This window comes from Lathyrus oleraceus, chromosome 5 (assembly GCF_024323335.1).
Source record: "Lathyrus oleraceus cultivar Zhongwan6 chromosome 5, CAAS_Psat_ZW6_1.0, whole genome shotgun sequence".
Taxonomy (NCBI): domain Eukaryota; kingdom Viridiplantae; phylum Streptophyta; class Magnoliopsida; order Fabales; family Fabaceae; genus Lathyrus; species Lathyrus oleraceus.
The window spans coordinates 311,507,802-311,516,952 of NC_066583.1; the positions used below are offsets into that span (position 1 = coordinate 311,507,802).

General features: G+C 35.1%; 1 long non-coding RNA gene across 1 annotated transcript; it reads left to right on the forward strand.

Moving 5' to 3' along the window:
- The first annotated feature begins 5,725 nt into the window (after positions 1-5,725).
- Positions 5,726-8,223, forward strand: LOC127084230 (uncharacterized). Its single transcript, XR_007788661.1, has 2 exons — positions 5,726-7,827; positions 7,981-8,223. It is a non-coding gene; the product is annotated as an uncharacterized LOC127084230 (long non-coding RNA).
- Positions 8,224-9,151: the final 928 nt, after the last annotated feature.

Sequence of the window (9,151 nt, forward strand, 5' to 3'; positions counted from 1 at the left end):
TTTTGTCTTTTTGAAATTAAAGTCAATATAGTTAAGTTTATTTACAAGTTTGATTGAAGGGAAAATTTAAAAAGTTCAATGGCATAAGGCCAAAGTTTATAATCATTAAAGCATTTCTAATTTTGAAATCACAAGTAAAGAAAGTTTTTGAAAAGGGGGAGAGATTTTGAAATTAAAGAAGTGGGAGGAGATGAAAAGACTACCCTAAGCAAGAAATTAAAATTTTAAGAGTTGAAAAGATCTGACCAATGGGATGCAATCCAACAGATAAGAATGTCATATAGAAACCCATTTTCCCTTGGACTTTGATAAGCAACAAGAAATATCCAAGCATCATATAACATCTAGGAATCAAATAAAGATATCCATAATCCAAGCAAGCATTCCAATAGCTAGCATTCTTCAGTATCTTCCAATGTAGCTAATGAAGTATTCTTTGATCAACTCAGAACAAAACATCAAACATAGACAATAATAACAAAATAAGCAATTAAGCACAAAGACAGAGTAGAAGATGAATCAAGGGCACTCAAAGTCTTGCATCGAATGAAAGACATAGTCAAAGATAGCTCAGTCTCAAATGTTGGCATTGGCTAAGTCCTTTAGCATAGGGAATGTTGCCTAGTTCTAAGTCTAGAAGTTCAGATGAAATCCAACAGTCCATCAAATGTTTTTTTAGGGTTTTTGTTGTTATTAAATGTTTTAAGGTCCTAAGACCACAAACAAAACAAAAGACAAACAAACAATATACATAATCACAAGATATGGCTCAAATGAGCAAAGTGAAAAGGACTTGAAACATAAACAAGTTGCATGAAACGTAAATGACAATGAATGATAAAGGTACTTGAAATTTAAAGTGCATAAAGTAAATGACTTAAAAGTAAAGAAATATTAATTAAGAAGTTAGTCAATGGTTAGTCAAATGTTAGTGATGAGTTTTAATTGATTAAGTCATTTTTTGGAGAATACTCAACCATTCATTCACAAGTATGAATCCTTAAACCAAGACATCTTCCATGAGAAGGGCTCTAACTTGGATAATTCAACAAGTATGCCATCAACTCTCATGAAAGGAAAAAAAAGGTCAAGTTTTCACACAATTCCATAAATAATGGGAGACTTACAATCTCACTTACTAGAATATTATGCCTTGAGGGTCAAATTTAGCTCTATGTTAAGCAATCGTAATTGGACTTATGTAGAAGTCACAACTATCTGAGTCCGACAATAAAAATATAGGTGTTAATTCTTGTTAGAGATTTGGTATAAAGAACCAAACTCCTAAAACATACCACACACTAAAAGAAAATGGGAGGGACCTATCTCAGTTAGACTTGTATTGATTCATCTGACACAAGGTCATTGATAAATCAATTAGTATTTATACATTAGAGAAATCATTGGTCAAATGAGGGAATGGGGAATAATAGGGATGAAGATGAAGAGGGAAGGGGAAATAGAAATACAAATTGATCATGAGAGGAAGTTCATTTGATCAATATCATCCATTCATTTTGGGAGATGAAATGTATATTTCATCAATCCTCTAAATCCAATGGTTTTGATCAAACAAAAGTCAAATCAACCATGACCAAGACCCAAATAGAAAGTCAAACATCACAAGACCATAAAAATGGCTCAACATAATTTTTAAACATTTAACTAAAAAATCAAATTAAAAGTGAATTAAAATGAATTTTAATTTGGACAAAACGTCAATTCCCTTCAAAACACCAAATAAATGGCCAAGGGATTTATCCTAGGTCAAACAAGGTCAAAGGACCTTAGACAAAAAATTTCATGATTTTTGGAAAGTCAAAAGTATTTTAAAACAATTAAAAATATGCACTCAAAAATTTAATTCATCAAAAATACCAAAAGTAATCCAAAAAATCATTTTAATTCAAAATATGGAAGAGAAAAATATTTAAAGATTTTTGGTGAAAGTCCCATATTTTTTGGATTAAAAATGAAATTACTAGGAATTAAACAAAATAAAAGGATTAAATGAAAATTCAGAAATTAAAATAAAATGAGATAAAACAAGGGCCATCAGATCTCCCTCATTAATTGAGGTGGCAGATTTGATGGCCAAGTGCGCACTTCCACCAAACATCTTAGCTAACACGTGCACACGCATGGTAATTCAAATCAAAGGTTGAGATTAGAACATGGGAACCAGATCAGATGGCTTGGACTGTGCCAACGCATCGCCGAAGCCCTAGCTCCGGTCATCTTCTCCGGTGGACCTCACCGGACTAGTCCACCATCAACCACCACCAAAATAAAAAGCAAGGACATGATTTTAAAGTAAAAATGCTCAGGAGCTCGAATCTGGCATCCATTTCTTCCAATTCAAAGTATATTGAAAGATACACAGATTTGAAATTTGAGGTGCATGATCTGAGTTGCTTCGATTTGACCTCAAAGCAACTCAATTTTGTTGCCTACATTGGTAGGACTTCATAAAACCAATAATCAAAGAGAATGTTGAAGAATTGAGAGAGAATCGAAAGCTCAAAGTTTCTGAAAATTTACCTTCAGGTTGCTATGATTTGGCTTGGTCTTGATCAGAATTCACTTGGTTCTTCCTCCTCTTGCTTGCAGTGACCAATTGAGATGAAAAAGGCAATGAATCCTTGGAGTTTGAATCTCAAAATAGAAGGTGAAATTCAAACTCGATTTCAAAGAAATCTTCAAGGAATTCTATGGTGTAGGATTTTGGGATCACTTGGCAAGGCTTGGGCAAGGTGTGTGTGAAGTTCTGAGGCAATGCATTGGTATATATAGGCTATGGAATTCAGTTTTGCACCTCTTTCAAATTTGACCAAAAATAATAACATTGGTGCATGGATGCATGGGAATTGATTTGGGCCCAAACCATGATGCAATCCCCCTCTAATTCATGCATAATGAGTACTAAAATCATCACATGTAAGCATGCAAGTATAAATGATCACTTGAATCCGAAACTTGCCAAAACAAACCCAACAAAGGAACCATACACAAGTCCCTTAATTCTTGTCCAAATGAAGTGATCTTGGACTTTTTGGAAAGGTGACATCAAGGGGAACAACTTTGATGCTGAACACTTCTCCGTTTGAATATTAGATCGTGATGAAGTTTGAGGTGGAAGTTGGAGAAATCAAACATAGTTGAAAATTTTCTAAGTACAAAGTCAAATGACCACTTCTTCCACCTTGAATAACGTTTGCTATGAGCTTCAAATGAAAATGGTTTTTTCATCAAAGTTGTAGCTATTTAACCCCTATTCAATTTGGTCACACATTTGACATCATTTGGATTTGGCATGAGGGAGTTATGCATTTTAGAAGTTGAGGAAAATTGCTTGTTCAATGGTAATAGCCCAAAATGACCTATAATGTTTCCTCTTGGAACATGCCCTTGCAAGTTGAATTTGACATTCATCAAAGAATAAAGGTTGAATAATAAATATTGAAATTGATCATGAAACTTATATGGCCTTCCTATTATAAAAATTGAGCAAGTTATGGTCCTTGGAAGTTGACTTCCTAACTAGGGCACATACAAAATGACCTATAATCTTTCATCATAAAAAATGACTTTCCAAGAAAAACTAGCTCTTGATGTCAACATGAAAGTTGTTTTTAATGTCATAAAGAGTAATGTTTCTCTTGTAATCATTTTCATATGACAAAACTTGTAGGAGATAGGGTTTAGGGAACCCCAGTTTTGACTAGTTGACTTTCTCTAGTCAACCTCTTGGAACCAACTTGCAAACTTGAAGTTATCTTGATCTTTAGGACTCATGGAGGATCATATATGTATAATATTATGTGCAATGAAGTATCCCTTGAAATATTTGACCATTTGATGAAGAAACTTGCTGAGGAAGTTACACAAGATACCTAGATGAATTAGGGCTTCCAAGGTAAACAAGCTTCAAACTCATGATGAATTCTTGATCAAAGTGATAAATGAATAACATGGGGATCCATATATGATGTTTAGAAACATTGTGAACCTTTCCTTGATTGATCTCTTGTCATGAGGGTCTCAAACCCTAATTTTGAGCTTGATGAGGCATAGGTGGATGCACACACTACCTACAAAAGAAACAAAGTTATACATAGATATGCTTTTGGTATTTTGGTTAGTAAACGATGAAAAATAAAGTATGATACAATCAAATTTTCTTGGTGATCTCTCCCAATGCAAACCCAATGAATGAGGGGTAAGGAGGATGCCAAGGTGTGATCCCAAAGCGAATGCAAATGATGAGATAGCATGAGGGATCTTAGGGTCAAAATTGGGGCCTTACATCGGGTTCTCAAGCTAGGTACGGACGACAACCCAAGTACTTGAATGTTATGTACAAACATGTACACCCTATTTTTGCATTCTGGTTTGTTATGAAAATGGTTTGAAGAAGGAACTTGATGTTGGATCAAGTGTTTGAGTTTATTATGAAAAAGTGTGTGTGAAGAGTGGAGGTGAGAGGTTGAATGAGGTTGAGAAGAGAACAGAGAAGAGATGATATAACGGATCATGGTATAGGTGGGAAATACTTGACGTTGGATCAAGTATTCACATTCTAGTGGTGTGAGTTTTATTCAGAAAACAACTTGACGTTGGATCAAGTACCTTTTGTTTCTTTTAAAATGCTTTATTTATCGTTTTGTTTTTATCTTCATTATTAGAATGCATGGTGAATTAACTAAAATAAGCAATAAACATAATCTATTACATGATCATGGGATGTGGGGACATTTGACCCACAATGAGGGGATGTAAGAAATTACAACATAAATGGAAATGGAAAGAATATTATACAAAATTACAAAATATGCACCATGCCTAAGGCATACAAGTGGCTTGGTACTACAAACAATACAAGGTTATTGGGTAGGTTAGAAGCAAGGCTAGCTAAAAGTGTACTCGAATCTCCAAGTAACATGTGGAAACACAAAGCAACAAATAGGTTAGTATGAGATCAATTCAAATGAATGAGAATGATGCAATAATATATAAACACATTCAATGGTTTAAGTCAATTCAAATGGTAATGGGTTACTCAATGAAAAACAATCAAAGATCTATCATGTGATCATGGCAAATGAAATTAAGCATACAAAACATTCATCACCTAAATTGAAATGGGATTTTCAATTTACAATATGATCGCAAACCAAATGAATCAATTAAAAGTCAATTAAAATGAATATTAATTCTAAAGGTGAAATTTTACCTAAGCGTGAATCAGGACCAAAAATTAATCAAGTGAGAAATCTAACAAGCTAAATCACAAGTGAATCTAATATACCTATTAACATGGTAATCACAATGCAATGGAAAATTGAATGGAAATGACTTAAAGAACAAAAATCAACATTTTAAGCATGTTATTCTATCATGAACAAAATGATAAAAACAAAGAATATAAAAACCCTAATGGCAATTGATACTAATCATGGCAAAGAATAACAATGGAACTGATTCGGGAAAAAAAAGAATTAAGTCTAATTAACGAAATTGATTAAAACCTAATTACCTAATCAATTCTAACTATTCCTAATTATCAAAACCATATTAATTCCTAATAAAAAAAATCCTGATCACAATCTAGATTAACAAACAGCATCACTACTAATCAAAGAAAAAACTAGGATTAAAATAAATCAAAATCATTAAGAATGGATTAATGTTAAGCAAATTGGATTAATGGGCCAAGTGTGAAAAAACGAATGGGGATGTATGATTGAACTGGGTATAGTCTGAAAAATGCTTAGGCCCTAGGCCCAAGATTCAAAAGGCTCCCTGTGCCAAGAAACGGACCACCACCGAATAATCAAGATTTCACCGAGCTTCTTCATCTCTGCAGTTCCTCTACTCGCGATTCCCTTCTTGATCTCTTCTTCTTCAATTCCTCCTATTTCTGTTTCCTTTTTTTGGTCGTGATTGTGTGGTTGTGGCAATTTGTATGTGTCTACGGTGGGGTGAATGTCACGAGTTCTTTGCTGGATTGAAGAAGTGCCGCCGAATTGTTATTGTATTGAGTTGAAGATGGTAAATCGTGGATTGAAGGATGAAGTTTTGTTAGCAGGTTCAAGGGTGGTTTTGAAGTGTTTGATTGAAGGTGATTGCATGTTAGAGGATCCTTGGTTATTGAGGGTGAAATTGGATTGTAGAGTGAAGGTGAATAAATGTTGAGTTGCAGGTTTTCGTTTTTGTCTTCAGTTCTGCTCTGTTAGAAGCCTTTTTTTGGGAAAATTCTGTTGTGGTTGGTGGATGGTTGGAGGAGGCGTTTATGCAGGTTCTGTTAGGTATTGGTTGAGCGGGTTCTTATTATGTTTGAAGGTGTGAGGGAGGTGTTTATGTCGGTTTCGTTCTGTTATGTTGTGTTGGAGTTAGAGAGAGTTGGAGAGGTTATGAATTCTGTTAGAGTTTGTTGTGGCAATTTGGAATTCAGTTGGTTGTTGTGGGAAGTTGGTTAGGGAGATTGAAGGTTTGTAGCAAGGTGCAGTTGGTTTTCGCAGTCGGTTCGAATCTGTTACGAATTGGAGTTTTTAAGGTTGTGATTCAGTTGGAAGTGGTTGTTAGCAGTTGCCGGTTATGACAGTTGGCATGTTAGTTACCGAGTTGGTTCTCATCTGAAGTTAGTTATATGGTTACAATAAATGTTGTTAGTTATCTATTATGCTATGCTTGTATTAGTTTGATGCACTTTGTTAACTATTGATTTCAAATCAGTCAGCTGTTATGAAATTGGTTGTTCATTCGGTTAGAAGTTGAGAAGTGGCTAATGTCAGTTGGAAATTCGGTTGAGATTATTTAGTGAGTTATTTGGTTAAGTTCAGTATGTATATGAATTTCTGCTGAGCTTTTTGTTGATGTTAGTTTTTAGGGTGAGACACTTAGGTTGGAGGATAATCGAAGTTGTTGGGTGTTGATTATTCGGTTGGAGGAATTTGGTTTGGAGGTTTTGTTATGGAGTTGATTGAAGGGTAATGTGAGTTTTTTTAAGCTCAGTTTGGAGGTTAGTTATGACAATTAGAAAGGGTGGTTAGGATTCGGTTATGGCCTTGTGTTATGTGAAGTTATCCTTCTGTTATAGGTTAGTTTTGAGAGGTTAGAAAGTTAGTTGGTTGTTATGATTCAAGAGGTTTCAAGTGGTTTCAAAAGTTCTAATTCTATTGGTTTTCTTTTTGGATATTTTCTTTGAGTTCTGTTAATCTTTTCTTTCCCCTCTTCCATAATTTGCTTCTCCTATTATAATATTTTTTTTTGTTGATTTTATGCAAGGTTTCTATTGGTTTTGATTGTTGTTGCTTCTGTTTAATGATTGCATTGTTCTGAAATGAACTATGATAAAAACCTATTTGCATGAAGCATATCATATGTCTGCGGGTAGGTGGGGAAAGGTTCACACCAGTCATGCATAACACCTGTAAAACCTCTATCTAGTATGAGAGGAAGTGCATTAGTAGCCCTGGCAGGAGCAACATTCATGACCCACACTGACCTTTTCTCCTCCAGCAGGGCAGCATTCAAACCTCCATAATTAGAATACATGTCCATAATATTCCGAATCATATTATATGGAGGCAGTGGATCTTAATCTCCAGGTCTCTTTGGATGGTCAGAGAAAATTAGTGGTGTAAGCAGGGACCAATAATTACCAACAACTGATCACCAGAAATGCACGTCTTCGTAAAAGTCTTCAGGCTGAACTCCATGAATTTCAGGCTCAGCTGAACTCAATTCAGAATCAATGGATCTGTTCTGTATTGCAATCCAGCGCTTGCTAGATGTCCCACTTATACATGATACAAGAGGCTTATAGTAAGATTGAGTAGCATCCCTTTCTTTACATAGCTGAATAGTATGCTTGGAATTGCTTGAAAATTACATTAATGGCCATATATGATTTTGGTTTGGACTTGGCTCATGTATGAAAAATGGCATAATGAACATGTGTTTGGTTTCTTCTTGTAGGTGATGGACAAATGCCATGAAGATCATGAAGAACAAGAACATTAGAGGTTTAGGGATTTTGGTAATGGGGAGTTCGGGAATTGGGTTGACTTTGGTCAAAGTTGACCAAAAAGTCAACTGTTGACCAAAGTCAACATTTGGTCAGCAATTCCATTTTTTGTATTTTTTGATGTAATGAACATTCTTTTGCAATGTAAATGATTATTTGGAATGAATTTGAATGGTTTTGACTTGAATGAATGACATTGACTTTGAATGCATTGATGAACATTGAATCTTGTATGAACTTGGTATTGTAATGAATGAATTTGAATCATGAACCTTGTAATTTGGATGGAATATGATTTGAACCAAGACTTGTAATTTGAATAGAACCACAACAAAGACTAATGGACCATCCACTATGATATTGAAAATGAATGAGACTTGAAGTGGACTTGAATAACCAATAACCAAAGACCAATTAAACAAGGACTAATGCATTGGGCAATGAGACTTAAACGAGGGATTGATAGACCCATGTACCACCATGAATGAACCAAACAAGGGCTAGCAATGACCAGGTGAAATAATCATATGAAATGAACATGAATGGGACAAGTGGGGGGTTATGGGGCTATGGACTTGAACTTAAACTAATGATCATGAACAAACAAAAGATGCACATGTGAGGCCATGAAATGAATGGAACCAAAATCAAGGAAACAACATAAAGGGCCATGGACAAGTGGTTATTGGATGAATCTTGGCCAAGCAAGTGAATCAAGCACAATGGATGATGAAAATCAGATGAAGTTAGGGTTATGAGAACACACAATGAGTAGTGGCCATGAATTAGGGTTTGGGGACACCATGATCAAATGAGGATCTCAAACTAGGGTTTTTCTTTTCCAAGAAGCCATGCCTAAATCACCAGTGATGGGCACAATGCATAAGCATAAATAGATGCCTCCAATTAGGGTTTGATTGTTGAGCCACCTCAAGTTGCAGAGAAACCCTAGTTTCCACTAGGTACAAGCACGAAGCTTAGAATCTAAGATACATGTCCTCTTGTATTTGACCATGATTATGCAGATGAAATGAAATGTCTATAAGGCTATGCATATCATTAGGGTTAGTTCCCGAGATGAACTTTGTGAAAGGTAGGGTGAGTTTTGGGGTATGACAGCTG